A 6,703-nucleotide genomic window follows, 5' to 3' on the forward strand; every position below is an offset into this window, starting at 1 on the left:
TACCTTGATCTTGGACTTCTACCTTCCACAACTGTGAGGAATAAATTTCTGTTTAGACTACCCAGCCTGTGGCATTTTTTTATGGCAGCCTTAGTAAATGAATACAACGGGCTTACAGTCTGGAAAGGGAGACAAATAAGAAAAGAAGCAAGAACAACACAGCCTTTTAAGCACAGTCATTCCCCCTTCTCCATGGGGAATATGTTCCGAGACTTCCAATGGATGCCTGAAACCTTGGATAGTTCCAAACCCTATATATACTATATTTTTTCTATCCGGTAACTGAGATGACTAAGTCACTAACTAAGTGACTAAGGGATAGGAACGTCTACAACGTGGAGATGCTGGACGAAAGGATGATTCATGTCCCAGGTAGGACAGAGCGAATGGCAGATTTCAGAACTCAGAACAGCATGCAATTTAAAACTTACAAAGTCTTTATGTCTGTGATTTTCCATTTAGTACTTTCAGATGCAGGTGACCATGGGTAACTGACGCTGCAGAAAGCAAAACCTTGGACAAGAGGGCACTACTCTACCATGACAGGAGAAGCATAGAACTCTCAGTTGTGGGAGACGAGGAGTAGTGTTAGGACATTTCCCAGGGGTTGTTATTCTGGGTTGTAAAGGTCATGAGAAGTGCCTGTCCCTCCAAGGGTGCACGAGTGACCAGAAGCAAGCTCTTAGGCTTGGGTGGGCTTGCTGTGGATCTCATCATCCTGCTTCTACATGAGCCAAAGGCAAGCCAGTCTAGGTGCATGGCCAGCCCCCCGAGATGGAGCTCATGGTGAGGGACCAGCCAAGTCAATCACATCTGCCTTGGTAGATGGAGCCAGCAGCAGGAAAAGAAGCTGAGAGCCGCGGAAGGAAGGTAGTGAACAGCAGCCACGGGACCACAGATATGAGGCCACTCATAAAGCAGACCCAGGAGGCAGAGAAGAGGCTAAACAGTGAGCCTGGGACAAAGGAGCCCATGGAGAGAATCAAAGGTGGAGATGGAGGCCACAGGCATCATGGGGCCACTGGAGTGGAGAGAGCTTCAGAGGGTTCTGGCTGGGGTCGGTCCCCTGAGGCATGGCTCTGCAGCTGATATGCTTGCATGCATTGAGTGTGGAGAACTTCTGTGGTTTTGGCAAATGCATAATGTCATGTATCCACCACCACAGAATCATGCAGAATAGTTTCACTGCCTTTAAAAAAATCCCAGGCTGGGCGCAGTGGCTCATGTTTGTGATCCCAGCACTTTGTGAGGCCAGGGCAGGAGGATCGCTTGAGCCCAGAAGTTCAAGATCAGCCTGGGCAACACAATGAGACCCTGTCTCTACAAAAAGAAAAAGAAAATTAGCCCGGCATGATCACACTCACCTGTAGTCCCAGCTACTCCGGAGGCTCAGTGGGGAGGATTGCTTGATCCCAGGAGTTTGAGGCTGCAGGGAGCTGTGATTGTGCCACTGCATTCCAGCCTGGGTGACACAGAGAGCCCCCTTCTCTGTTAAAAAAAAAAAAAAAAAAAAATATATATATATATATATATATATATATATATATATATATCCCCTGTACTCCACCTATTCAAGCCTTCCCCTCTTCCCCAGAACCTCTGGCAATCACTGATCTGCTTACTGTTTCTTTAGTTTTGCATCATTTCGAATGTCATATAAATGGAATCATACAGTTTGCAGGCTTCTCAACCTGATTTCTTTCACTTTGCAGTGTGCAGTTCAGATTTGTCCATGTTTTTGTGTGGCTTGATAGCCCATTCTTTTTTATTGATGAATAATGCACACAGGCATCCATTGTATGGATGCACCACAGTTTGTCTACTCACCTATTGAAGGACATCTTTTTTTTTGTTTTTGTTTTTGAGAGGGAGTCTTGCTGTATCCACCAGGCTGGACTGCAGTGGTGTGATCTTGGCTCACTGCAACCTCCATCTCCTCTAAGAAATTCTGTCTCAGTCTCCCGAGCATCTGGAATTACAGGCACGTGCCACCATGGCCGGCTAATTTTTGTATTTTTAGTAGAGACGGGGTTTCTCCATGTTGGTCAGGCTGGTCTCAAACTCCCAACCTCAAGTGATCCGCCCACCTCAGCCTCCCAAAGTGCTGGGAGCCACCGTGAACCACTGTACCTGGCCCTATTGAAGGACATCTTGATTGCTTCCAGTTTGGGGCAATAAATTCTTTTTAAAATAAAATATTTTGTAAAATTTGCAATACATAAAAAAAATTAAGGATATCTTATTAGACTATATCTACTTTGTAAATGCCCAAGAATAGCAGGTCTTTATTTTTAAGTATATCACTGAGATAAGCGAGGTTGCTTTGATCAGAGAGCTCCATGATTTTGTTTTTCTTTTAGTTTCAGTACCCATGACATTCCATTCAAAGGTTTGTGGAATCACTAAGTCTCTAAAGATGAAAGTTTGAAAACCATTGAACTAAAGAAGATTCAGTGAGAAAACTGGATGAGAGAAGGGGGAAATTTATTGACAACAATTAAACTATAGGACCAAACTCTTAATAGAGGAAAATAAAAACTGATTCTTGAAGGAAGAAGAAATAACTTCATTTTAATTTTTTTAGACTTTTTTTTTTTTTTTGAGACAGGGTCTTGCTTTGTCGCCTAGGCTGGAGTACAGTGCTGCGATCTCGGCCCATTGCAACCTCCGTCTCCCAGGCTCACTTGATCCTCCCACCTCAGCTTTCCAAGTAGGTACCCACCACCACGCCTGGCTAAATTTTGTATTTTTTGTAGTGATTTTTTGTAGTGTATTTTTTGTAGTGATTTTTGGTAGTGTATTTTTGTAGTGTATTTTTTGTAGTGATTTTTTGTAGTGTATTTTTGTAGTGATTTTTTGTAGTGTATTTTTGTAGCATATTTTTTGTAGTGATTTTTTGTAGTGTATTTTTTGTAGTGATTTTTTGTGGTGTATTTTTATAGTGTATTTTTTGTAGTGATTTTTTGTAGTGTATTTTTTGTAGTGATTTTTTGTAGTGTATTTTTATAGTGTATTTTTTGTAGTGATTTTTTGTAGTGTATTTTTTGTAGTGTGTTTTTTGTAGTGTATTTTTGTAGTGTATTTTTGTAGTGTATTTTTGTAGTGTATTTTTTGTAGTGATTTTTGGTAGTGTATTTTTGTAGTGTATTTTTTGTAGTGATTTTTGGTAGTGTATTTTTGTAGTGTATTTTTTGTAGTGATTTTTGGTAGTGTATTTTTGTAGTGTATTTTTTGTAGTGATTTTTGGTAGTGTATTTTTGTAGTGTATTTTTTGTAGTGATTTTTGGTAGTGTATTTTTATAGTGTATTTTTGTAGTGTATTTTTGTAGTGTATTTTTGTAGTGATTTTTGTAGTGTATTTTTGTAGTGGATTTTTGTAGTGATTTTTGTAGTGTATTTTTGTAGTGTATTTTTGTAGTGATTTTTGGTAGTGATTTTTGGTAGTGTATTTTGGTAGTGTATTTTGGTAGTGTATTTTTGTAGTGTATTTTTGTAGTGTATTTTTGTAGTGATTTTTTCTAGTGTATTTTGGTAGTGTATTTTTGTAGTGATTTTTGGTAGTGTATTTTGGTAGTGTATTTTGGTAGTGTATTTTGGTAGTGATTTTTTGTAGTGTATTTTGGTAGTGATTTTTGGTAGTGTATTTTGGTAGTGTATTTTTGTAGTGTATTTTTGTAGTGTATTTTGGTAGTGTATTTTTGTAGTGTATTTTTGTAGTGATTTTTGGTAGTGTATTTTTGTAGTGTATTTTTTGTAGTGATGGGGTTTCATCATGTTGCCCGCTGGTCTCAAACTCCTGGGCTTAAGCAATCCTCCCACTTTGGCCTCCCAAAGTGCTAAGATTACAGGCATGAGCCACTGTGCCTGGCCAAATGACTTATTTTCTTTTCTTGGAGCAAGCTGTTTGAGCACAGCAATCGGAGCCTTAGCTTTGGGCCAAGCTGTGTTATCCCAGGATTTGATGCTGGACCCTTGGGCCAATATGTCTCAGTTCACCACTGTGCTCTCACCCCATGTTAGCCCACCTAGCCTCGTACTCAAGGACAGAGTGCTGATCTTCCAGCTTCTTCATGTATCCTTTCTACAAATACTGAGCCTGCATGTTGATGGCTGCACTGTCTTAGGCTCTGGGAACAAAAGAGTGAACAAAAGTCAGCACAGGTTCCGCCCTTTGGGAGTTTACATGGAGTCCTGAGTCCTGCATCTTTTTTTTTTTTTTTTTTTTTTTTTTTTTTTTTTTTTTTGAGGTGGAGTCTTTCTCTGTTGCCCAGGCTGGAGTGCAGTGGTGCGATCTCAGCTCACTATAACCTCTGCCTCCCAAGTTCAAGCAATTCTCCTTCCTCAGCCTCTCAGCCTCTGGAGCCGTTGGGACTACAGTGCACTACCATGCCCAACTAATTTTTGTAGTCTTAGCAGAGATGGGGTTTCGCTATGTTGGCCAGGCTGGTCCCTAACTCCTGACCTCAGGTGATCTGCCCACCTCTGCCTCCCGAAGTACTGGGATTACAGGCCTGAGCCACCGCGCCTGGCTAGTCTTGCATTCCTCATTCTAAAGATCTAGGTCCCAGCCCACCTTCTTTGTCAGCTTACTCAGCTATCCTGATACGCTGATTGGTGGCCTTAATGATGAAGGATGATGGTAGAGGAAAACATTTAATGACCCACGGACTCCGATAATACTCAAGAGCACAAATACAAAGAAATTAATCAAGGGAAGAGAGAAATGAAAATACTACATTTCAGTGAGAGTCTAGTAAAAAGAAAAGCATAATGTTTTTCCCATCCAAGATCACAGAACCCCTGAATTTTATCCATGCATCTTAGTTTAAGAACTCCTGTTGGGCCGGGCGTGGTGGCTCACGCCTGTAATCCCAGCACTTTGGGAGGCCGAGGCGGGTGGATCATGAGGTCAGGAGATCAAGACCATCCTGGCTAACACGGTGAAACCCCATCTGTACTAAAAAATCCAAAAATAAAATTAGCCGGGCGTGGTGGCGGGCACCTGTAATCCCAGCTATGGGAGGCTGAGGCGGGAGAATGGCGTGAACTCGGGAGGCGGAGCTTGCAGTGAGCCGAGATCGCGCCACTGCACTCCAGCCTGGGTGACAGAGTAAGACTCCGTCTCAAAAAAAAAAAAAAAAAAAAAAACCTCCTGTTGTTAAAATCTGAAAAAGAGAGAAACAAAGCTGAAGCTAGTAGAAATAACTGAAGTAAGAGGAATAAGAGGCATATGGTGGAAACCAGAAAATAATTAGGCTGGGTGCGGTGGCTTATGCCTGTAATCCCAGCACTTTGGGAGGCCGAGGCAGGAGGATCACTTGAGCCCAGGAGTTTGAGTCCAGCCTGGGCAACATGACGAGACCCTGTCTCATTAAAAAAATAAAAAAGAAAAACTAATAGTGCAGCGGTGGTAGGAAATGGGGTGGGTGCTGTGCTGCTGCTGTTGGGATGGGAGGGTGTGAGGAGTAAATAGAGAGGCCCTGGTGCCCAGCTGTATTCTCATACTGTCAGAATCATCTCCTTCTGTTCAGAATCACTCGAAGGTACTTAATACACTGTATGATTTCCAAACAGATACCTAGAATTTATGAAAATAGTTTGGATTTCCTGTTTTATGAAATAATCTCTCTCCTGTGGTGGGGGCAGGGGTGGGAGGAGCTTTCATATGTTCATGTGTTCCTTAGCATTCTTTTTGTTTGTTTGTTTGTTTGTAGAGACAGAGTCTGTGTGTATTGCCCAGGCTGGTCTTGAGCTCCTGGCCTCTAGCAGTCCTCCCGTCTCAGCCTCCCAAAGTGCTGGGATTACAGGTGTGAGCCACTGCACTTGACCCATATTCCTTAGAATTCTTTCAGGGTTTTATCTGTCTTTGTTTTTACATTTAACTTTTCAATCTAAATGGAATTAATTTTGGTAAATTGTGTAAGGTGATGCTAAATTTTTTTTGATCCCTAACAGCCAGCCTATTTTCCCAGCTTCATGTAGTAGATAATTCTTCCCTTCTCCACTAAACTGGGGCTCTGTCTTTATCATCCATTACATTCTTATTTGTACCTGATCAGCTTTGAATGATATTCTGTAGCATTTATCAGTCTAGCTATCATTACAAGTTATCCATCTAGTTATTTTTGTATCAGGACCGCATCTGTTTAATTCTTGAGCTCTTTAAATGTGTTTAATACTTCCTAAGACTTTTCCACATTATTCTTGAATGTTAATTTTAGCACTTTTCACATGCCTACTCATCTAGAACAGCAGTTCTTAAGCTTTACTGTGCTATGGTTCCCTTTATTAAAACCTTTGAACCCTTTCTCAGATAATGACTTTAAACGGATAAAATAAGCAGGATTAAAAAGAAAGTCAATTTAATTTAAAAATAGCCATCAAAATATTTAAAACCTTATGATGCAGTAAATATGTACTTCTTTATTAATGCATTAATTACAAGATCTAGCAGCAGGTCTCATCCCTACTACCACAGTCTCAAAGTAGCAATGATCATAGGTGGTATTTCTAAATAACTGTAACAACCATAATGTAATACGAAAATATCTGTGATTTCTAATGGAGACAAAGTCCCAGGGACTGCTTATATGACCATGTTTTGTTACCTACATTCATAAGTAAAGAAAATGCTACATTTCAGTTAGAGTCTAGTAAAAAGACAAGCATAATGTTTTCCCATCCAAAATCACAGAACCCCTGA

Source organism: Pan paniscus, chromosome 7, assembly GCF_029289425.2.
Source record: "Pan paniscus chromosome 7, NHGRI_mPanPan1-v2.0_pri, whole genome shotgun sequence".
NCBI lineage: Eukaryota > Metazoa > Chordata > Mammalia > Primates > Hominidae > Pan > Pan paniscus.